This window comes from Girardinichthys multiradiatus, chromosome 13 (assembly GCF_021462225.1).
Source record: "Girardinichthys multiradiatus isolate DD_20200921_A chromosome 13, DD_fGirMul_XY1, whole genome shotgun sequence".
Classification (NCBI taxonomy): Eukaryota; Metazoa; Chordata; class Actinopteri; order Cyprinodontiformes; family Goodeidae; genus Girardinichthys; species Girardinichthys multiradiatus.
Window position 1 is genome coordinate 34,108,967 of NC_061806.1, and position 25,764 is coordinate 34,134,730.

The window sequence follows — 25,764 nt, forward strand, 5'->3', positions numbered from 1 at the left end:
ATTAATGCATTGTTTACTAAGAAGAGAAATCATGAAAGATGCAAGATTTATCTGAAAGAGGGGGCTAAGCAGGCATGGAAAGACATTCAGCAGCAGAGAGAGGAGAGGGAGGGAGCTAAGCACAGTACAGTTTCCCTGCGATGTGGAGCAGTAGTCAGTCCGACAGTGAAGGACACAGAGAGAGGAGTGACTGTGCAGCAGGGCAGCGCAAGAATAATTAACTGCATTAAAATGGCAAAGAAGCAAGAGAGGACTACCTTCCTCTCGTCTGTTTGAGTGAGTAGTGAGGTAAAACTGACAAGGAGGTACAACAGGAATAAAAAGAAGGAGGAGGAGGAGGTGCCAGAGGTTCGTGCATGCTTATTTTTCCTCTCGCACCACCCGCCTTAGGAGCCTTGCAGTTGATGGTGTCACTGCGACAGCGCTCAGTGAGGGAGCTGTGTGAGCGCGCTGGTGTGTTTGTTTAAATATCAACAGCTGAGAGTTCATCTATCAGGTTGATGTGGAGTAAATCTGGGATCTCTGATCTGGAAGAGTTTCTTTCAGGTGTTGTACCTTCCTCTTTTTCCCTCCTCATCCCTTTTTTTCCTCTGGTGCATTCGTCTGAATGAGAAGCTTTGCCTGTTTGATAAGGAACTGCTGTGCGCTCTGTTTTACCCTTTCCTACCTCGATTCTCTCCAGCCTTCTGGTGGCTTTTAGTAACTGCTCTGGGACTACGATTGGCAGTCAGGTTTGGTGGCTCCACCACAGACAAGAAACGCGGATGGGTGAGTGTGTTAACGTGTGTGTTAATTGGAGGGATGGTGGAAGTGTGTGTGTGAGGTAAGATAGTATAGGAATTTGTCCTTGCTGTCTTTTACTGCTCTTACTCATTTTCTTGGCCATCTGATTTTTTTACTCTTCCACCTGATTTTCTTTACCTTTCTCTCTGTGGCTGGGGTCATAATTTGCTCATTCCTGTTCATGAGTCCACCGCATTGCTTCTCCCCCAAACAATGTTCAACCTTCATTCTCAGACAAATTATCCATCAGAAATGCAGTGCCCCTCATTACCAGTCTGTCATCCTTCTTGTTTGTTTCCTTCACCCCTTAGCAAATTCCACATCTTCATCTTTCTCCTTTCCCGCAACCATCACTCATCAGGTTAAATGTACACACACAGATTTCTTTGCTTATTTGTGCACTGTAACCAGAAAGTCCTACGTACTCTGATGTCTGAAGCTGAGAGGCAAAGAGCTCGACATAAAATTCAAGCAGTCAGGGGTTGATCACAGATAATCCCAGCATCCATCATTGTCCAGCCTCCATACCCTCTCCAACATACAGACACACCAAGACCTTTGCAATTTTGGACAGTGCCTTCTGATCCATCATCATCCCCTTCAAGTCTTATAACAGATTGTGCAACAATCCATGGTTCTATTAAGGTGTCCTGGTATCCAGAAAAATATTGCTATAACATCTGCCACTCAGCTTGGCACTGTGGTAGACTTCCAAGCCACTATGTAAAAACAGAAGAAAGAAAAAAAAAAACTGATTTGGTATCAAGACCACAGATCTCAGCCTAAGTTCCAGGGTTTGTAGAGTGTGGTGGATCCACAAGGCTCCCAGTTCACAACCTGTAGAATCTAGTAATAGACAAATGGCTAATGTCATTGGTCCAAAGGTTAGATTTTTTTCCTGGTGTAAAGAAGGTGTTTTAATGTTGGGGCTGAACTAGGTATGCGTGTTATGAAAAAACAACAACAACAACAAAAAAAACACAGCATTAACACAGCAACAAGTTAGCTTTATGAAGAGAGTTGAAAATGAACTGTCAAACTGATTGCTTCCTCCTCAGACGTAGAAACCTGGATAGAAGTTGACTCATTCACATGATAAATTATTCACCGCATGAATACAGCTCATATCCTTAAAACATCCCATGTGGTCCAATTTGCTGCAAAACTATTTATTGTTTGGATGAGCAAGAAGCATATGGGGTGACTGCTAATGATTCTGTTGTCAGCCAAAACAGCTTTCATCCTTTCTGATTGGTCAGCTGTTGAGTCAAAGTGAACAACCTTGTATGTGGCAGCTCCTGTGAGTCTGATAGTCAAAGAAGCTTGCTTTAAATAATATTTCAATCTCTTATAGTAAAATTATATGACATAAAATTAAGTTATTGTGCTTAAGAGGTGGTTGCATGCAAATCTAGTGCTAAAAAAGATTTAAATATTTTTAAAATCTATAAAACAACTGGATGTTGTTACATCTTAAATCATCATCATTGCCAGTTATTATTAAAAGGTTATACGTTTAAGAGATATAAGAAACATCAAACAAGTTAATGCTTTCCAAGAAGCAAATTTTTTCCTGTAACTCCTTGCTAAATAAAGAAAAAAATAGTGTATAGATGTTCTTGTAGTGCCCTTTTTTTAACTTGACTAATAATTACTGTTCTCAACCTCATTTTGTATTATTTGGCACTATTTCCAAATGCCTAAGAGCTTTTTAGGGGAAAGCAACGTTTCTCCTTTGGTTTTACTCACAAACCCATCTCCATAGTTTAAATAAGAATGAAGGCCTGATTTCTTTAAAAAGAAGGCCTGATTTCATATGTTAAATATTTTTTGGTTTTAAGCTAGATTTCTCTTTTAACTTTGGTGTAAAAAAAAAAAAGCTGACTACAAATTTACAAAATTGCTACTCCAATGCTGCAAGAATGACCTGGTAACATTATGGAGTAATATGCTACTTTGGGCAGTCATAGCATCTGGTGAACAGATTAATGTTTAATGCTTAGGGGTGGTTAAAGCACTCAATTTACAGCACAAGATGGTCAGGTGATAATTAGGCATTAGAAAAGCGTAAAACAGTTAGACTTACAGCACGGCAAAAGTAACTTTCTCTGTCCTGATATGGCAGACTGTATATTTTGCACCCTACGCGCCAGTGCACATGTGCTACACAAAATGGTGGCACACTTTAAGCTACACATACATTTAACAGATCTGCTTTGACTTTATTTTTTACAAAATTATATTTGTTGCTTCACATTTAGATAATTGTAAAATAGGTTTTTAGAAACATCAAAATGTATGGCAATACAAGAGACAGTGTGACCGCAGCTGAAGTTCCTTGTCTCACAAACTTCTATACATTATGATTTTAGCCAGACTGGCTTTTATTTATGAAGCCAGCTAGTGGTTTACCTTTTTTTTTGCTCAAAGTTGTTTATTTATGACCAGCCAACATCCTCAGCAAAGTGGGAAGATACATACATAAAAGGAAAAGTGAAGCAATTCTATACTCCAAACTGCTTTAAAGTAGTTGAGACTTTTACAGTTATATTCAAGGGTAAACTATTTGTCATCATGCTAGTTGTGTTCTTTTTCCTCCATTTATAGATTTGTACCTAGAACTGCACTTCCGTCTGTGAGGGAAGTACAAAATTGGCACAGGCCTCCCCTCGAGGACATTCTTTGCTTTGATTATGTGTATTTTGTGTTGTTAACTGCTGCCAAGGGCACTCTTTAAGAAGAAAGCCTTGCCGGCAACCAAACCACATCGTATATGGTAGTGTAATTCACTTTTCAATTTCTCCAAAAGTAGGCATTTACAGGACATTTCTTGGAGCATAACCAATAAATCCACTTAAATGGCCAGCTCTGAAAAATAAACGTATTAACTGTTCACAATTAGCCTTTAGGCATGGTCGGTAATGGATCCGTGTATTGAAGTCGTTTATTATTCAAGAATGTATTTTAACCAGGATAAAAATTTGATCTTTTTTAAAAGGGATCATTGTGGCAGAGTGTCTGTTGTGTGTTTAAGCGATAAGAAGCAGTGTGCTATTAGTGGAGTCAAAGCAGTTAGACGTTATCATAGTGAGTTGAAAGACATGCATGTGGCTGGGGTTAGTTTTTTCCGTGGTTTAATACATACAGGTCCTTCTCAAAAAATTAGCATATTGGGATAAAGTTCATTATTTTCTATAATGTAATGATGAAAATTTAATATTCATATATTTTAGATTCATTGCACACTAACTGAAATATTTCAGGTCCTTTATTGTCTTAATACAGATGATTTTGGCATACAGCTCATGAAAACCCAAAATTCCTATCTCACAAAATTAGCATATTTCATCCGACCAATAAAAGAAAAGTGTTTTTAATACAAAAAACGTCAACCTTCAAATAATCATGTACAGTTATGCACTCAATCCTTGGTCGGGAATCCTTTTGCAGAAATGACTGCTTCAATGCGGCGTGGCATGGAGGCAATCAGCCTGTGGCACTGCTGAGGTCTTATGGAGGCCCAGGATGCTTCGATAGCGGCCTTTAGCTCATCCAGAGTGTTGGGTCTTGAGTCTCTCAACGTTCTCTTCACAATATCCCACAGATTCTCTATGGGGTTCAGGTCAGGAGAGTTGGCAGGCCAATTGAGCACAGTGATACCATGGTCAGTAAACCATTTACCAGTGGTTTTAGCACTGTGAGCAGGTGCCAGGTCGTGCTGAAAAATGAAATCTTCATCTCCATAAAGCTTTTCAGCAGATGGAAGCATGAAGTGCTCCAAAATCTCCTGATAGCTAGCTGCATTGACCCTGCCCTTGATAAAACACAGTGGACCAACACCAGCAGCTGACACGACACCCCAGACCATCACTGACTGTGGGTACTTGACACTGGACTTCTGGCATTTTGGCATTTCCTTCTCCCCAGTCTTCCTCCAGACTCTGGCACCTTGATTTCCGAATGACATGCAGAATTTGCTTTCATCCGAAAAAAGTACTTTGGACCACTGAGCAACAGTCCAGTGCTGCTTCTCTGTAGCCCAGGTCTGGGGAATGCGGCACCTGTAGCCCATTTCCTGCACACGCCTGTGCACGGTGGCTCTGGATGTTTCTACTCCAGACTCAGTCCACTGCTTCCGCAAGGTCCCCCAAGGTCTGGAATCGGCCCTTCTCCACAATCTTCCTCAGGGTCCGGTCACCTCTTCTCGTTGTGCAGCGTTTTCTGCCACACTTTTTCCTTCCCACAGACTTCCCACTGAGGTGCCTTGATACAGCACTCTGGGAACAGCCTATTTGTTCAGAAATTTCTTTCTGTGTCTTACCCTCTTGCTTGAGGGTGTCAATAGTGGCCTTCTGGACAGCAGTCAGGTCGGCAGTCTTACCCATGATTGGGGTTTTGAGTGATGAACCAGGCTGGGAGTTTTGAAAGGCCTCAGGAATCTTTTGCAGGTGTTTAGAGTTAACTCGTTGATTCAGATGATGAGGTTCATAGCTCATTTAGAGACCCTTTTAATGATATGCTAATTTTGTGAGATAGGAATTTTGGGTTTTCATGAGCTGTATGCCAAAATCATCCGTATTAAGACAATAAAAGACCTGAAATATTTCAGTTAGTGTGCAATGAATCTAAAATATATGAATGTAAAATTTTCATCATGACATTATGGAAAATAATGAACTTTATCACAATATGCTAATATTTTGAGAAGGACCTGTACATGGTTCATTCCAGAGTGAGTGACTGAGCTGTTGTCACTGCAGGTAACAGTTGATGGAGTTGACTTTTGTTCTGTATGAGCATCAGTGGCAACAAGAAGCAGCAGGTGTGTGTTAAGTTCCAGTCTTAAAACTGTGTGGGTTTCTTTTCTTTGTGTCTACATACACGCTGTAAGCTGTATGTATGCATTTTTGTATGCATTTATGCATATATATTTAGTGCTAGACATCGGGCAATGGAGAGAGGAAAATATTCAGTCTGTTTTATACTGCTCCGGTGGGAATTTGCCACAGCCTAAACACACAAATACATCTGCGGCACCTTTTTCACAGTCAAATGGCTTGTGGCTCAACGAACATGAAATTTGTAACACAGAAGCAGCGACTGTGTGCTTTCTCAGTTTTATAATCAAGGAGTAACTTTAAAAAAGATTAATCCTTTGCTTTTACTGTCATCTGGATTGTGAGATGCAACTTAAAGGATTGATTCTGTTTTGAGCCACTGGACCCCTTTACACAGAAATTATAATATGTACAATTGTCAACAAGCTGTAAATTCTAACTTGCATTGACTCTACAACTTGCCCTTTTCAGTTAGTTCTTTTTACAATTGTTCGTGTACAGCTGGAAAAAGAGGTTCCATCTTTGTAGACCTACAATAAAGAATATTTTCAGAAAAAAGATATCCAGAGTAAATAACTATTGACCTTGTAAAGATAGTGTGGTAATAGGTCATTGACAGATGTACTAAAATTCAATTTCTGTATTTTTGTGATTTCATAAAAAACTTATATCTTCGTTTGGCTTGCATAAACTTAAAAGTGCCACATACACTACCAGTCAAAGGTTTTAGAATGCTTTTCTCATTTAATGGTATTGTTTATGTTTCAATGCAATTCAATTCAGTTTATTTGTATAGCGCCAATCCACAACACATGTCGTCTCAAGGCACTTCCCAAAGGTCAGGTACATACATTCCAATTAATCCTAATCACTGAACAGTGCAGTCAGATTCAGTTATTTATTCAAATTGGATAAAAGGTTTTTCTGTCTAAGGAAACCCAGCAGATTGTGACTTGGAGCATTCCCTCCTTCTGGATGAGCATGTAGAGACAGTGGACAGTCACTGGTGTTGGCTTTGCAGGAATCCCTCATACTGAGCATGCATGTAGCGACAGTGCAGAGGAAAAACTCCCTTTTAACAAGAAGAAAACCTCCAGCAGAACCAGGCTCAGTGTGAGCGGCCATCTGCCACGACCGACTGGGGGTTTGAGAGAACAGAGCAGAGACACGAAGAGAACAAAGAAGCACTGATCCAGGAGTACTTTCTATGGGAAGGAAAAGTAAATGTTTATGGATGTACAGGTGTTGGACAATGAAACAGAAACACCTAGTTTTAGACCACAATAATTTATTAGTATGGTGTAGGGCCTCCTTTTGCGGCCAATACAGCGTCAATTCGTCTTGGGAATGACATATACAAGTCCTGCACAGTGGTCAGAGGGATTTTAAGCCATTCTTCTTGCAGGATAGTGGCCAGGTCACTACGTGATACTGGTGGAGGAAAACGTTTCCTGACTCGCTCCTCCAAAAAACCCAAAGTGGCTCAATAATATTTAGATCTGGTGACTGTGCAGGCCATGGGAGATGTTCAACTTCACTTTCATGTTCATCAAACCAATCTTTCACCAGTCGTGCTGTGTGTATTGGTGCATTGTCATCTTGATACACGGCACCGCCTTCAGGATACAATGTTTGAACCACATGGTCCTCAAGAATGGTTCGGTAGTCCTTGGCAGTGACGTGCCCATCTAGCACAAGTATTGGGCCAAGGGAATGCCATGATATGGCAGCCCAAACCATCACTGATCCACCCCTATGCTTCACTCTGGGCATGCAACAGTCTGGGTGGTACTCTTCTTTGGGGCTTCACCACACCGTAACTCTCCCGGATGTGGGGAAAAGACTAAAGGTGGACTCATCAGAGAACAATAAATGTTTCACATAGTCCACAGCCCCCGATTTGCATTCCTTGCACCATTGAAACCGACGTTTGGCATTGGCATGAGTGATCAAAGGTTTGGCTATAGCAGCCCGGCCATGTATATTGACCCTGTGGAGCTCCCGACGGACAGTTCTGGTGGAAACAGGAGGGTTGAGGTGCACATTTAATTCTGCCGTGATTTGGGCTGCCGTGGTTTTATGTTTTTTGGATACACCCGAACATAGCACCCGAACATCCCTTTCAGACATCTTCCTCTTGCGTCCACAGTTAATCCTGTTGGATGTGGTTCGTCCTTTTTGGTGGTATGCTGACATTACCCTGGATACCGTTGCTCTTGATACATCACAAAGACTTGCTGTCTTGGTCACAGATGCGCCAGCAAGACGTGCTCCAACAATTTGTCCTCTTTTGAACTCTGGTATGTCACCCATAATGTTGTTTGCATTTCAATATTTTGATCAAAACTGTGCTTTTACCCTGCTAATTGCACCTTCACACTCTGCTCTTACTGGTGCAATGTGCAATCAATGAAGACTGGCTACCAGGCTGGTCCAATTTAGCCATGAAACCTCCCACACTAAAATGACAGGTGTTTCACTTTCATTGTCCAACCCCTGTAGCTCCTTTAGTCATTTCACCTAGAAGAAAGAGCAGATAAACTCTGAGCCAGTTTTCAAGGTTACAGTCTGAAAGAGAGCACATAGAGTTAGTTACAGTAAAAGCTCAGTCAATCGCCATGTCTAGGAGAGAGAAAGGGTTAAACACTGAAAGACAGGGCCATGTGGGTCATCGGTGAGCATTAAGTTGTTGCCAACAGAAGCTTGGACGATGCCCCTCTCCAGAAAGGTGTCACAGGCAGACACAGAGTCAGGCCAGTTGTAGCTTCTAGGAAGAGAAAAGAGGGAGAACATAAAGTTAAAAATTGAAATAACAGCAAATAATGCAGAATTAGAGAGTAGTGTGATAATGTAACGCAAGGGTGAAAATGGTCATTATGTCCCCCAGCAGCCTAAGCCTATAGCAGCATAACTACAGAGATAGCTCAGGATAACCTAAGCCACTCTAACTATAAGCTTTATCAAAAAGGAAAGTTTTAAGCCTAGCCTTAAATGTAGACAGGGTGTCTGCCTCACGGACTAAAACTGGGAGCTGGTTCCACAGGAGAGGAGCCTGATAACTAAAAGATCTGCCTCCCATTCTACTTCTAGAGACTCTAGAAACCACCAGTAAACCTGCAGTCTGAGAACGAAGTGCTCTGTTAGGAACGTATGGAACAATCAGATCTCTGATGTATGATGGAGCTAAATTATTAAGGGCTTTATATGTGAGGAGGATAATCTTTAATTCTATTGTGGATTTAACAGGGAGCCAATGAAGGGAAGCTAAAGTAGGGGAAATATGATCTCTCTTTTTAATATTCATCAGAACTCTTGTTGCAGCATTTTGAATCAGCTGAAGGCTGTTAACTGTATTTTGTGGACATCCTGATAGTAAAGAATTACAATAGTCCAGCCTTGAAGTAACAAATGCATGGACTAGTTTTTCAGCGTCACTCCTGGACAGGATATTTCTAATTTTGGCAATATTCCGGAGATGAAAGAAGGAAACCCTAGAAACCTGTTTAATATGAGATTTAAATTACATGTCCTGGTCAAAAATAACACCAAGGTTTTTTACTTTATTATCGGAGGTCAATTTAATGCCATCCTGGTTAAATGATTGACTAAGCAGTTTCTTTTTTAAAGACTCCGGTCCAAAGACGACAACCTCTGTCTTGTCTGAATTTAGAAGCGGAAAATTTAAAGTCATCCAAGTTTTTATGTCTTCAAGACCTGCTTGTATTCTATCAAACTGTTTGGGCTCATCAGGATTCATGGGTAAGTAAAGCTGAGTGTCATCAGCATAACAGTGAAAATGTATTCCTTGCTGCCTGATAATTTAACCTATTGGAAGCATATATATATAGTAAAAAGAATTGGGCCAAGTTCTGAACTCTGTGGTACTCCACAATTAACCCTGGAGTTTAAAGATGATTTATCATTTACATGAAGAAACTGGAATCTGTCAGACAAATAAGATTTAAACCAGACTATCGCTGTTCCCCTGATCCCTACAGAATATTCCAGCCTTTCTAAGAGAATATTGTGATCGACTGTATTAAATGCAGCACTGAGATCTAACAGGAAAAGTACAGACACAAGTCCATTATCTGAGGCCATAAGAATATCATTAGTGACTTTTAGCAGAATTGTTTCCGTGCTATGATGAGCTCTGAAGCCTGACTGAAACTCTTCAAACATGTCATTGCTGTGTAAATGCTCACACATTTGATTAGAAACCATTTTCTCAAGAATTTTAGATAAGAATGGAAGATTGGATATAGCTCTGTAATTTTTCAAGTCATCTCGATCAAGCGAAGGTTTCTTAAGTAAAGGTTTAATTACAGCTAACTTAAAAGCTTGTGGTACATATCCATTTACTAAAGATAGATTAATCATATCTAAAATGGGGCTGGTAATCAGAGGGAACACTTCCTTAAATAATTTGGTTGGGATTGGGTCTAACATACAAGTTGAAGGTTTAGATGAAACTAATATTTCTGATAACTCAGGAAGCTTCACAGGAACAAAACAGTCCAAACACAAATCAGGTTCTGCAGTTATTTCCAATGTTGTCTCACTTGCTGAGGTTGAAGTAATCATCTTTCGGAGTATGTCAAAGATTTTCTTTTTAATAGAATCAATTTTATTTTGGAAGAATCCCATAAAGCCATGACTGCTGAGAGCTAAGGGAATGGATGGCTCAACAGAGCTATGACTCTGTGCATGTTTAGCAACTGTACTAAAGAGAAACCTAGGATTATTCTTGTTCTCTTCTATTAATTATGAGAAATAAGCTGTTCTAGCTTGGTGAAGGGTCTTTTTATACAACAGTAGGCTATTTTTCCAGATTAATTAGGAATCCTCTAGGTGTGTAGAGTGCCATTTTCTCTCCAATTTTCTAACATTGTGCTTTAAAGTACGCAGCTCTGAATTAAACCATGGAGCTAGCCTCCTATAAATAATTACCTTCGTTTTCAAGGAGGCTGCATTGTCTAATGCACCATGCAATGATGAAGTAACACTATGAACAAGAGAATCAATTTGTGAAGGGAAAGAAGCAAAATTATTGCCCTCCTCTGTGCTTTTCTGGGATAATGAGAAAATCAAAGGTGGAACAGATTCTTCAAAGGTTGTTACAGCATTATCTGATAATGATCTACTATAATTAAATTTTTCTTCAGCTGTGGAGTACTTTGTTAAATTAAACTCAAACAAATCGTCAGACAGGACAGGGTTATGAGAAAATATTGTTATGTCTTTACACTCAATGCCATATGTCAGCACAAGTTCCAGAGAATGAAGACAAAGGTGGGTAGGTTTGTTAATGTTTTGAGCAAAGCCAATTGAGTCTAAAATAGCATTAAAGGCTATATTTAAGCTATCACTTTCAGTGTCAACATGAATGTTAAAATTCCCCACTATAATAACCTTATCTGTATTTAACACTAAATCAGATAAAAGGTCTGAAAACTGATCTAAAAATTGAGAGTAAGGACCTGGTGGACGGTACAAAACAACAAACAGAAGTGGTTTTACTGCTTTGCAATTTGGATGAAGAAAACTAAGGATTAAATATTCAAAAGAGTTGTAGCTATTGATTGGTCTGTGACTAATCGATAATTCGGACTGAAAGATGGTTGCTACTCCTCCTCCTCGCCCTGTATTTTGAGGAATGTGAAAATTTAAATAATTAGTAGGAGTTGACGCATTTATAGTAACATAATCCTCTTGCTGCAGTCAGGTTTCTGTGAGGCAAAATAAATCAATCTGATTGTCATAAATCAGGTCACTAACTAGCAAAGTCTTTGAAGAGATAGATATTATGTCCAGAAACCACATTTAATTGTTTTATTTTTCTTTTTAGTCTGAGCTGTTTATTTTTATTAGATTTTCCTGATTTCCTCGTTTTAGATTATTTTTTAATCTATTCAATTTTGGCCATGGACGAGACACTGTCTTAATAGAGTAATGGGTTGGTAGCAGTACAGAAGCTGCAGAGAGGAGAGTTAAACTATGACTCTGCTTCCTGGTCTGAACCCTGGGTTGTCAGAGGTTTGGAGAACTAATAAATTAGGCCACATTCCTAGAAAGAAGAGCTGCTCCATCCAAAGTGGGATGGATGCCGTCTCTCTGGAACACACCAGGTTTTCCCCAAAATGTTCACCAATTATCAATGTAGCCCACATTGTTTTCTGGACACCACGTAGACAGCCAGCGGTTGAATGACAGCATGTGGCTAAACATGTCGTCACTGGTCAGATCGGCAGGGGACCAGAGAAAATTACGGAGTCCGACATTGTTTTGGCAAACTTACACACCGAAGCAACACTAACATTGGTGACCTCCGATTGACATAACCGGGTGTCATTACCGCCAGCGTGAATAACAATCTTACTGCATTTACGCTTATCCTTAGCCAGCAGTTTCAGGTAGGATTTGATGTCGCCCGTTCTGGCCCCTGTCAGACATTTGACTATGGTCGCTGTTGTCTCTAGTGCCACGTTTCTGACTACGGAGCTGCCAATTACCAGAGTTGGCTTCTCAGCGGGTGTGTCGCTGAGCGGGGAGAATCTGTTAGAACCCCAGACGAGTTGGTGGTGACCTGTGGGCTGGGATCTAGGACTATGCTTTCTACGTACTGTCACCCAGCCGACCTGAGGCCCTGGCTGCGCGGGCTCTGCTGGAGGACTGCTACGGGGAGCTACCCTCGGTGGCTCCGCGCTGGCTAAGGGGCCTCGTTTATCTGCAGGTTTTTCAACAGCGCGGAGCCGGGCCTCCAATTCCGACACTCTCGCCTCCAAAGCTACAGAAATGCTACATTTATTACACGTACCATTATCACTAAAGGAGGCAGAGGAGTAACTGAACATCTGACAGAGAGAGCAGGAGAGAGGAGGAGACTCAGAGAGAGAAACAGCAGAACGGGTAGTCATGGTGGAGCTAAAGCTAACGCTAAGCTAGCGACCCCTTACCACTACTAGAAAAAAATGTGTAAAACACAGAGAGTCCCAAATGTTAAAAGCAGCAACAGAAAGTACGTGTTTTAACGTGCTTATGTATTAGAACAAGTAAGAGGTATCACAGTAGAGATAAATCAGATCAAACAAGAGAGCCTTCACACACCAAACAATCCACCGAGAGCAACAGCAAAAACAGGAAGTGACGATTACGCCTTACCACGCCTGTCCAGCAGAGGAGCCCCTCTAGTTTATGACTCTTTACATTGTGGGCTGCACGGTGGCACAGTTGGTAGCACTGTTGCCTTGCAGCAAGAAGGTCCTGGGTTCGATTCCCGGCCGGGGGTCTTTCTTCATGGAGTTTGCATGTTCTCCCCGTGCATGCGTGGGTTCTCACCAGAAACTCTGGATTCCTCCCACAGTCCAAGGACATGCCTGTTAAGTTAACTGGTCACTCTGAATTGCCCTTAGGTGTGTGAATGAGTGTGTGCATGGTTGTTTGTGTGTTGCCCTGTGATGGACTGGCAACCTGTCCAGGGTGTACCCTGCCTCTTGCCCATAGACTACTGGAGATAGGCACCTGCTTCCCTGCAACCCACTATGGAATGAGCGGTAGAAAATGACTGACTGACTCTACATTGTATGTAGATTCTCAATGAAGGCATCAAAACAGTGAATAAACACATATGCAATTATGCCAACCCTCAAATTGTAAAAATAACTTTAAACATGAGGCCAAGCGTGCCATGGCAGAGGCAAAAACCCGATCCTGGGAGGAGTTTGGTGAGGCCATGGAGAAGGACTACCGGTTGGCCTTGAAGTGATTCTGGCAAACCATCCGGCGCCTCAGGAGGGGGAAGCAGTGCTTCGCGAACATTGTTTACAGTGGGGGTGGGAGGCTGCTGACCTCGACTGAGGACATTATCGGGCGGTGGAAGGAGTACTTCGAGGATCTCCTCAATCCTGCATCACGCATTCCCTGGTGGAAACAGAGCCTGGGGACTCGGGGTTGGACTTGGAATTGGGGGCCCTTTATATGGGGCTATCTGGTCCCTGTACAAGCGGAGCAGGAGTTTGGTCCGCATTGCCAGCACTAAGTCGGACCTGTTCCCGGTGCATGTTGGAGTCTGGCAGGGCTGCCCTTTGTCACCGGTCCTGTTCATAACTTTTATGGACAGCATTTCTCGACGCAGCCAAGGGCCGGAGGGGGTCTGATTTGAGAGCTGAGTGTGAAGCGGCTAGGATGAAGATCAGCTCCTCCAAGTCAGAAGCTTGTCCTCTTCAGGTTGGAGGGGAGTTCCTGCCTCAAGTGGAGTAGTTCAACGAGTGAGGGAAGAATGGAGCGGGAGATCAACAAATGGATTGGTGCGGCTGCCGCAGTAAAGGGGGCACTGTGTCGGTCCGTTGTGGTGAAGAGAGAGCTGAGCCGAAAAGCAAAGCTCTCGGTTTACCGGTCGATCTACGTTCCTACCCTCACCTATGGCCATGAACTTTGGGTCATGACCGAAAGAACAAGATCCCAGATACAAGCGGCTGAAATGAGTTTCCTCCGTAGGGTGGCCGGGCGCTCCCTTAGAGATAGGGTGAGGAGCTCGACCATCTGGGAGGGGCTTGGAGTAGAGCCGCTGCTCCTCCACATCGAAAGGAGCCAGTTGAGGTGGCTCGGTCATCTATACCAGATGCCTCCTGGACGCCTTCCTCTGGAGGTGTTCCAGGCACGTCCCACCGGGAGGAGGCCCAGGGGTCGGCCCAGGAAACGCTGGAGGGACTATGTCTCTCGGCTGGCCTGGGAACGCCTTGGGCTCCCCCCGGAGGAGCTGGAGGAAGTGTCTGGGGAAAGGGACATCCGGGTGTCTCTACTGAGTCTGCAGTCCCCGTGACCCGGTCCCGGATAAGCGGATGACGACGAGTACAAGTATGTTACATTTTAAAATCCGTAATGTAGCCGCCCTTTGCTGTAATGACTAAAATATTATCCTCTGGCCGTCTCTCAATGAACGTCTATAAAGTTCTTTCAAAACTCTTTGGAAAACCATTTCAGGTGACCACCTCATGAAGCTCATGGAGAGAATGCCAAGAGATCAAAGCAGTCATCAGAGCAAACAAAGCCTACTTTGTAATAATCTAAAATATAAAGACAATGTCAGTAGTGATGCTAAAGATTGAGGATGCTTTTTATGCCTACGTCTCCCTGAACCTATTTAGTATTGATTTAACGTCATATTATGCAGAGGTAACATATATCTATGCTAATCTCTTTATCATTACATAAAGAAGTAAGACATCCAATGTGATCTCCCAAAATGTAGAAATATGGCTAAACATTCAGGAAAAGGTCGGGGACTCAGATGAATTCATACTTCCTCATCTTTTCTACCATCCTTTTGACCAGGAAAAATTTGCAAATTTTATCATGTATACCTCCAGACTTGGGTTTGCTATCACTTGCAAACCCAGGTCTGCAGGTACAGCCCAATGTGCAGCCCTAATTTTTGTGACAGCACTTGAGAAAGGATGGGGCAATAATCATCCATCCATTCATCCATCCATTGTCTACACCCCCTTGTCCTTGAGGGGTTGCAGGATCATTGGGTGAGAGGTGGGGCACACCCTCACCAGCCCATCTCAAGGCAACACGGAGACACACAGGACAAACAACTAGGTACACACACAAACAATACCACCCAAAGGCAACTTAGAAAGACCATTTAACCTAACAGTCCTGTTTTTGGATTGTGAGTGGAAGCCGGAGTACCCGTAGAAAACACATGCATGGACGGAGAGAACATGCTAACTCTATGCTCCAAAAACCCTCCTATTACCTTCACATTTACCTTCACATTTACTAATGTCTTTTATTTGGCGTCTTTGGGGTCAGTTTGACCGCAGCAATTAAAACTTTTCCTCAAATTAACGTGCCCTTTAAACGAACACTTACACTAATGGCTTTATATTTTTACATATTTTTTTGTTATCAAGAATAGTAACGCATTTCTTTTTAACTTAGGGTTCAATTTGATCCCAGAAAAAAACAAACACAAACGCTACTAGCTTCTCACGCTCTTTTCGGTCTTGCCTTGTTTCTGTCAGCAAAGCTTATGGCAAGCAAGAACACATGGAATGTATTTAGAGACAAGGTTGATGGAAATATTGTACAACGTGCCAAATTTAGTAACCCAATGTAGGCTTGTGAGTTCCATCCACTTCTTTTCAGCCTACCTTCTAAATTTCTCATCTTAAGTTTATCCTTTTCAACTGATGATGTTATGAACAGTAGTTACCGACAACAGGATGATCAACACATTCTCATCAGAGGAGAATGCCTCATTATCAGGGTTCTCCTCAATGTTATCATCTACCTCAGACACATTCTCCTCTATGTCATCTTCATGGTCAAAGAGTTTGACAACACCTCATTTATAGAAAACGTTTCCTTAAAAGTCCTTTTCAGTTGAGCAGAAAGGAAGAGCACACAGAGCACCAAAGAAATGGTTCAGAAGGCTGCAGCACAAGCTTATTTATGTTTTCTCCATATATAAGCTTGTGAATTAATGGTAAATGAATTAATGGTAAATTGAATTAATGGTAAATTGCCTGTACTTGTATAGTGCTTTATCAAGACCAAGGACCACGATGTGTGTTACACTACAAGTAGTCATGCATCCATTCAAACACACATTCACAAACTGACAGTGGTAAGATACATTGTAGCCAGAGCTGCCCTGGGGCAGACTAACAAAAGTGAGGCTGCCATACAATCGGCACCACCAAGCCCTCTGACCACCATCAGCAGGCAAGGTGAGTGAAGTGTCTTGCCCAAGGACACAACGGCTGAGATGGACAGAGCGGGTGTTGGAGCCGGCATCCCACCAGTTAGAGGACAAATCCCTACCACTGTTGCTCTTAAGTATCAATACCTTCACAGGAACTGTATTTCCTCGCCCCCATAGCATAAGAAATATGGAACTTTTCCTTTCTCCATGTCATGTAAACTATCCGTCATTCACACACTGCTATAGTTATGGTTGTGTAGGATTATGGCCCTGAAGATTTAAAAAGATTAATATAAATATTATCCAAAATATGTGTGAATTAAATATTGATATTGATAACTGCCATGTTGCAGCCCGTGCCAAAAACATAGAATATAAGGAAACCTGCAAGTCAGATCATCAAGTGTTCACTTATAGGCATTACACTGACAACTTCAAAAGTGTTAGAATAAAATAGACATATCTTTTATCGAACCTGAGTGGGGAAATTCAGTGATACCAGCAAAGTGGCAAATAGAACCAAGCAAATTCACACAAAGGTGAAGCATGATAAAAATAAAAAAAACTGTATTGTAAGGCCAGATTTACAATATAAGGAAAAAATATAGTATAATTATTACAAATAGCATACTTAGGTTCCAGGAAATGTGCAACTGAGTAGGATAGTTATAAAATGTATAAACTGTTTGTATATGTGTGCATAAAAAAAAACAAAAACAACAGATTATTTACAATGATATGGGACACTGTGCAAATGATAGCAGGGGTGTGAACACTTATTCAGTTTGTTGTTTAAGGTTGATGATGCAAACCTAAAAGTGCAAATAACAGCTGCACTGTCACTGCTGCTTGGAGGAAGGACCTGAGATAATGCTCTTATGTGCACCTAGGAAGCTGAAGGATATATGCTGTTTTAACCCATAAAGAAATTATGAATACATCAGTTCACATTTCATATAAACATGAATTTCAAATTACACTTAATATATATGTTGCTCTTTCTATAATTGACTTATTCTGTAAACAAGGACTGGAAAACAGCATTCATGTCCTGGTGCAAAATCATATTTTTTAGAAAAAGAATTCTCCGAAATGTTCACAAGTCATTTTGTGCACGTGAAACCTCAAGTCTTTTGCCCCACGTCCAAGTCAAGTCTCAAGTCTCTAATGCAGAAATAGACAAACTCCCATGAGATGCATACTCCCTAAATGAAGCACTATTAAAAATACATCTTCTAAATATACATTGAAAATTTTTCTTGTCAAGTCAAACACTAAACATGCTCTAAGGTACATAATTCCAAAATATAAAGTATAAATATATAAAATAAATATGGAGATGAGCGTGTCAGCAAAGTCCAAGCGCTATGGGTTTGAGGACAAGTATGTGCAGACCTTAGATATTCTGGTCCAGTACTCTTTGATTTTCTGTTGTTTATTTTTGGAGTTTGATAATCTGAAAAACATGTTAGAAGTTTAAATAATTGGTTATGATTGTAGCTTGGACTATGTTGACTGTAGTTTATATTCAATATTTACCACTACTATATTGTAAAGTATCACAGTTTGAAACATTCATATGTTATTATAGGTACGCAAAGTTTTATGTGGCAGAAAAGATATACCGTCTAATTTTTGTTCTTGTGCATAGACACAGGTATAGTTAAGAGTCAGGAGTTTTAGTTTCAGTTGGTCCAGCAAAATAGATATGATATGTTAAATGTGGGGGAAAAGAAAAAAAAAATAGTAATGTAGTTGTTCTGCATTGAAAGAATGCAAAAAATGTAATGAGAAAGGCAAAAAATGAAAATAATTGAATATAGCTGTGAATGTCACTGTCGGTGCTCATACAGATCTACTGCTGATTTCCAGCCAGTGATGTATGTCAGAATCTTAAGCTGCAGCTGAGGTATATACAATGCTGTGAAAAAGTGTTTGACCCAGACCTTTCCTGCTTTGGTTTTTTTTCTCACGCTTACAGTAAATGTTTTCGGATCATCAAATACATTTTTTTCAGATTAAACTAACATGAGTCAATACAAAAAGGTTATCTGTCGTATAAGAAAATGTATTTGATGATTTCAAAAATGTGTCGCAAAAATGAAAAATTATTTAAGGATACTTTTTCACAGCAGCGTAGATTAAGGGAATAGTTTGCAAAAAAATATTTATGAGGAAAAACTCTAAAAGAGACAAACCAACTACCTAAACACAAAAATATATTCTTTTGGTCTGAAGTATCTAAAATCAAATAGTTGCAAATAGTCATTTCAACTACAAAGTCACAACCTTTCACTTCTATTCTTCTAGTTCCAGTGAGATACAAAGGCTCATCGTCTGTCCTTGAATTGAAAAGTGGGCTTCAATTCAAAGCAGTGTAAAAGGAAAGGAGTTTGTAAAAACACACAAATGAAAAAATTTACCAATATGCCGTAAGATTACAATATATTTTTAAGATGTGTCAGCTGATCGAAGCAACAGGCTGTGAGATGGTAACATTTCACTGCGCCTTTGTCTCTCTCTCTTTATGAACCTCCTTTGATGCCAACATCCATACATCACCCTTCACCCCCTCAGTCTGAGCTACGGTCATCTTGTGCAGGGAGGGACATTCATCATGTCTTACACAGCAGACAAAATCGGTTAGAAACTTTATCGCCGCCATTTGAAAGGCCATTCACGTGCAGGAGCGGGTTGCCATATGTAGCTGAGAACAAGTTTATGTCCAGTGCAGCGAAAGATGTCAGGCCCTGCACTTTTATGTTTTAATTAAAGCATGTGTGGGCAGCCCTTTTTACATAGTAAATGTGGAAGAGATGATGGGTGGTGCAGAGGGAGATAAAATAGCTAGCCTTTAATTGGACACTATCTTCTCTTGTTCTTACTGGGCGGATGTAATGGAACTACACTTTTAAGAAAACTGCAATAACACAGCTAGCTCATGCTGGATTTAAAAAGACTATAAAGTGATGGTTATATGCATTATTTATATTATATGCATTATTCTTAGAATTCTCTATTAATGTATCAAAAATTGTTCAAACCAGCACTAGATTTTTACAAACATTATGCCTTGTCAGTAGTATTGAGAGCATTTGCCATTGAAGAGGTCACATTTCCCGCTATGCATATGTCCTTTGCAAAATAAAAAAGAAAAAGAAGAATGAGAGAATAAGCAAATTTGACTGTAGCTCACAAAGTGTAACAAATCGGCACTGTGGGGATATTAAATGTTTAAGATAGTAAAGGTTTTCTGTCACAGATGGTTCCTGTCTCAGATGATTAGAGCCAAGCGGCGGGACAAAGCAATAAGACTGAAATGGGGCACAACAGGCGGTCAGTATTTAGATGATGTGAATCTGAACAAACTACTCAGAGATATCTTGGAAACCTTTACTGTACATTTGGTAAAATGCAGGCTGCTTGACTCTCAGGTCTCTGTGGAGGCCATTCTTGTTTAGTGCTATGGTCAGCTTTTTGGATAACCCACCTTAACAGCCCCTTTTCTTGGCCAATGTCTTCTACTGGAATACATTTTGTAAGAAACCATTTATATGATTAGATAAATGCTTGTCCATGGGGGCATTTGTTTCTGTCATATTATACTTCACAGCAATGAGATGAAACAGCTATTTTTCTTTTCTTGTCTGAGAGACTTTTTGTCTCTGTGCAATACACTTAAATTTTTTTTCTTCTTTTGTGTCAATGTTCACCTGTTAATGCTTGTTTGAAAAATAGTGATAATACTGGAGCAGCTTGCATAACTGATACTGTTTGTTCTCTGATATATTAAAGCACAGTCATTTTAAACAGTGATGAGGCTGTGGGGTTTACTGAAATTCATCTGTTATAATCAGCAGTTTCAGAACACACTTACTCACCACTGATGAGATCTGTTATACAACATATGTTGATTTATCGACAATGTGGCTGTGCAGTTTTCTCTCTTTCTATTCTTTGGATTGTCCTTTCCATTTTCACTCACATCCAGAAGTATTCCTAACACTCAAATAACTTTTTATATTTTGTCAAGTTAAAACCACAAACTGTATTTTGATGGGGTTTTAAGCAATTCACCTACAGAAACTAGCTCAAAATCATAAATTGGAAGAAAAAACACATGGTTATTGTTTACTAGTAAAAATCTGCAAAAGGTGTTGTGCATTTGCATTCAGCCCCTGTGAGTCAGTACTCTGTATGCTTTGTGCTGCAATTGCATCTGAAAGTCTTTCAGAGTATGTCTATTGGCTTTGTACATCAAGAGGGTCAATATTGCCCATTCTTGTCAATTTAGTTCAGCCTATGTCAGTTTGGATGAAGAGCAAGAAGTTCAATTTCAGTCAAATCTGACCAAAACATCTTCTTAATGTCCCCTACATGGATTGTGGGAAACTTAAAAGTTTTCATAGCTGTATTTCAACAGTGGCTTTTCTTTTTGCCATTCTTGTATAAAGGCCATATTTGTGGAGTGCAAAACTAATGTCCTTGAACACATTCTCCTACCTGAGCTTTAGATCTCTTCCCCAAGGCAAAATCTAAAAACCCTACAGCCTTTGCCTTCCATTTAACAACTATGCACTGTCTGATGTTGGCCCATCACATAATATCCCAAAAAAAAAAAAAAACACATTGATTTTTTGCAGGTGTTAATACATTTGCATGACTCTAAATACTAAGAGAGCAAACTAATTTTTTTATATATCCAAACATTTTTCTGCTGGTTATAGAGATAATTAAGATCTGAATAAAGTTTGTAATTTTTACTTTGATCTGTTCTGTATTTTAATGGCAAAAGTCAAGTACCTACTTTAGAATCGTTTTCAAAGGTTTCCTGATCCTCAACAATTCTCCCTTGGTTCTGATGGTGGAGTGGAAAATGGCAAACTGATTCAAATACTTATTTCAAAAGCATAAAAGATAATTTATTTTGTTGAGTAACAACTTTCAGATAGCTAGAAGACTTTTAAACGGACCATTTTTTATGAAATTCTCTCTGAATACAATAAACAATATGAAACTCATTGTGTCAGGTTGATGATGCAAACCTAAAACTGTAAAGAAATTCTGACTGCTCTGAGTTTTTCATTGCTTTTTATTCTGTCTTTTGGGCTCACAGTCAGTTAAGGCCAACATTTTAAACGTGTTCTGCCTGCAATTTTATTCAAGGCATATATCTTTTATTTAGTACTTTGTACCTCTTATCATGTTTCCCCAAACCGTAGAATCACATCAATCCCCTTAAATGCAATGTAAGTATTCTAAAAACTTGCAAATTCTAAATTAGATTTATTTCTTAGTTGTGACAATCCTCCTTGGCAATAAATCTCATACCATTGGAAAGCCTGTTCAATTGCCCTTAAATGGTGAGTTAAGTAGCACAATAAGGTGTATGGGTTGCACCCATGAAAACTTGCCAAATCCTGCCAAACAGCATATTTTAATTTGCTATTGATTTTTATTTGATGGCATTGGCAAGGCGGATTTGACAAGTTTTTGATTGGCGCAACCCACATACTCAGCGGTGCTGCGGAACACATTGCTTGTCCATTTCTTTTAGGCATGGCCACTAGACTCAGCGAGATATTTATTATGGCACAATTCATAGAGAGGTGTATTTTTAAGGAGGTTAAAAAATCTCACTGTTGGAGAACTGCAACAATAAGTGGTATCTTGTGTTTGCTAAGTCTCCATATAAACCGTAACATGCAATTTCAGATGCATGACAAGAAAAAAAACCTTTCTGTCCCATTATAATATACATAACGTAAAGTTTGCCAACTCTGATGGAACTTTAACCCTAAACACATGCCTTGGTCCGATGAAACTAAGATTCAGCTTTTTGACAGCAAATATGTGGAACCTCACACCCACATTTAAATATGGATGGGGGGGAGTTGTGATCCTTTGGGCCTGTTTCTCTTCCAAAAGCCCTGGGAATCTAAACTCTTAGAAGTACTAGGGCATTTTCAATAAATATCTGGTGACCTCTGCCAGAAAATTGAAAATGGGTAACCAATTTTGGATTATTACATTTTTGTAGGATGTTAATCCAAAACATATGGCTAAATCAATACAGAAATGGTTCACCCAACATAAAAGGAGCCTGCTTTCATGGCCAGTCATCAGACCTAAATCCTATTAAAAACCTATAAACCACAGGGGTACCAACAATTGTGCTAACATGGATTTTGTTTTCTTAAAATGGGGTCTTTGCCCCTCTGAAGAAATGTAGGTTGGGTTTTTCATAAAAATGTCTAATGTGAGTGAATGCTGCTGCCAAAAAGCAGAATTTATTTTAAGGAACAGATATTTACTTGGGTTTCCAACAATTTTTCCCTCACATTGGAATCATTAAACATTTTCTCTCACACCATTTTTTAATGACAAAATAGTTGTTTTAATAAAAGCAGAAGTATAACAAAAAGGAAGATGGAATTTCTATTTCAAATAGACAATAACATTAACCTTTAGGTTTTGCTTCTTTGTCGTTGTCATTGCAGATGCCACTGAATCTCTTACATCGTTTCCTCAGAATGCCAGAAGCCTGAAGCTTTGGGTGGACTCCACTGCCTAGGCCTCCAACCACAGTTGATGCCTGCTGCCATTCACCCAACCCACACATCTTCTTTGGCAGATCCATGTTGACTCTATCTGTTCAAAGATTAAATAGTATCCAGCTGCTTCTTTGAGGACACCAAAAAGAGAAAGGAAAAGTGAAAAAAAAGATTGTTGGTGTTTTGAAAAATTTGCTCCTCTGGCGTATTCCCTTTTTTCTTGGATCCTGTTTAAATTCTGTGAAGCGAAAAACTTTAACTGACACCAACCCTAAGCCTTGACACAGCAGATGAAATGTAATTGAATAAAGGAAAAAATATTGGAAATTTTTTCCACGAGCCTCCCCACAATGTTGAGTTATAGAAGGTGACATGTCTCATCCTACCATGTAGCCACAACAACCTGAGGAAACCTCCCAGAAACTTTTCTATCAAAAGCTCAGCCATTTCAAACGAGCTGAAACACAACACAGAGTCAATAAGCTGAGAGGAGATTTATACAGTGCCACCAGGTTATCAGGCCGTGCACTTCCTATTTACATCTTTAATCTTTGTTTTCTGAGTAATCATCTTTTTAATTAATGATGACAGTGGCGTGAATTCCTCCATGCCACCTTCTTCAGCTATTTCCTTTTCTACCACTGCTGGAGACACCTGGAAGTAATTAACTACAGCTGATCTTGCTGTGAATTAGACACAAGAAGAGCAGGAGTTATTAGATGTAGATACAAAGAGAGAAAAAGGCGACCAAGAACAAAGCAAGAGCAAGAAAAAGGAAAGGGTAAAAGAGAACCTGTCGGTCATCCTGGTATTCGATAAAAATGAGGATCAGAGGGCAGCGGACGATATGGCCTGATCAAGGTGCCAACACGCTAAGATAATAACTAGATGTGAGTCAGTGGGAAAGATTGACTGCAGAAGCCCAGAGTCTTGACTAACAGGTACAGGTCTCATTGCCGTTCTTTGTGCTGTGCAAAGCATAGCATCACAGAGAGAAAGAGAAAGAGCAAAAGAGAGGAGAAGCTCCTGGCTGGCTGCCACAATCAGGGCCAATTAGAAGAATTTGATTATATGCCTTAATCTTGGCAGTCAGGTGGAAAAGCAGTCAGACAGAGAAAGAGGAGGCTGAGCAGGTGCCACCGATACACACCATTATCTCCGTCCATCTCTAATTGAGTTTGTTTCTGCCCCTGTGAGTGTCTCATCTCCAAACAAGAGTTTTAAGTGGTGGAGGTTCCTCAAGAGAAAACAGGAGAAGAGGGAGAAAAACACTGTTTCATTTGCGTTTACCTTAGGAGATACACAAGGAATTTTTTTCTATCTCCCTCATCTCTTTAAACCTATTTTTCATCCCTCCTCCAAGGTTTATCATCCCAGCATGGGATTGTCCTTTCTGGAAATTTCCCTGCAGCTTCTTCTATCTCCATATCAAGACTGAAATAAAAGCAAGAGAGGAACTAGAAGACATTGAAGGGAAGCGGCGAGGTACTAAATCCGTGGAGGACAGAGCTGACTTTTATTTCCTTTCTCAATCTCAGACGCCTAGAGACTCCTGCCAAGCATCCCCAGAGCTGTGCTTCCTCTTTTTTAAATTTCCTCTTCTCCCTTGGAGCTTATTTCCCTGCTTCCCTCCTTGTGGATCATACAATCCATCCTGGACCTCACCAAGATTAAAGTGGCCCCAGTTATCCAAGGAAATCCTTTAATATCGGCTCCCAGTGTTGTCATCATAATTCTGTGAGTATTAAAGACACTCTTTCTATTATTTTTGTCCTGCCTCATTGGATGACTTCTTGTTCTTCTTCATCAAAAGGGTCCACCATGTGTATCTCTCATTTCTTCCTCCAGTGCTATTTGTTGAAATCTGAAGACTTTACACTGCCATACAAAATTACAGTTTTCCTACTGAGTCTAAATATATTTTGATGCTGTACATATTTTTAATCTCTCAATTCTTCTTCTCCTATAACCATTTTCCTGAAGTAGTAGTTTCAGACCTATCTAAGTACATACCAATTTTCTTTTCCCTTTTTACACAAACATCTCCATTCCTTGTCAAAGTGTAGGCAACTCAACTGTACAGTTTTCACAGCAGCATAAATAATCAGCATTGGTAGATGACTTGTGAGACAAATGCAGAGCTTGAGACAGAAATTCCTCTCATTTGGCATTGTCCAAAATAACTTTTTTATTCCAACTTTGTTGTTGCCATTCAGTTTTCTATTCTTACAAAACACACTTACAAAAACGTATCTGAAGAATGTAAAGTTTGAAGATATTCTAAGGCTTAAAGCCATCTTAATGCTGCCCCAGTTTGTGTTTTTTGACACTATGCCAGTCCTCTACATGTGACTATATGTAAACTGAATACGTTTGGCAGTGTACATCTACATGTTGATCCATATGCCATCTTACAAGCACATAAGCAGTGCCCAGTTATTTTTATGCTTAATTTTAAATGTTGAAAACAAGCAAGCAGATTGATTTTTAAATAGTTACAATATAAACAGACAGAAGGTGTTTAAACAGCACAAAAAATTCACAGATCTTTTACCATCTTCCTATGATGTTTTTTGGCCTCTGCTCCAGAGTGGGAGCACAACAGGAGCTTTTCTTCCAAACCAGTTCCAGGGCTAAACTGGTTCCTGTCCTTGCTTAGCACCAGTTTTTTAATCCCACTGTCAAAAGCTCCAGTTCTGGCACTGATAAACTGGTTCTTTCCAAGCAACAACTCTGACCTGGGCTAAAAGAAAGAACCTGTCAGGAGCAAGGCCTTTTGGAGACCAACAGCCAATCAAAATGTTGTTAGTGTTACATTTAAAACTCCTAACCTAGTTTCATTTTTTGTCTGCCTAATATAAAACAAAGAACATTT

General features: G+C 40.1%; 1 protein-coding gene across 1 annotated transcript in view; it reads left to right on the forward strand.

Moving 5' to 3' along the window:
* Nucleotides 1-426: 426 nt before the first annotated feature.
* The window catches only part of LOC124879269 (glutamate receptor ionotropic, kainate 5-like), a 299,585-nt gene continuing 274,247 nt past the window's right edge, over nt 427-25,764 (forward strand). Inside the window, exons 1-2 of the mRNA XM_047383724.1 lie at nt 427-768; nt 22,836-24,626. The gene's annotated coding sequence lies outside the window, so the exon portion shown is untranslated. The remainder of the gene's footprint in view (nt 769-22,835; nt 24,627-25,764) is intronic.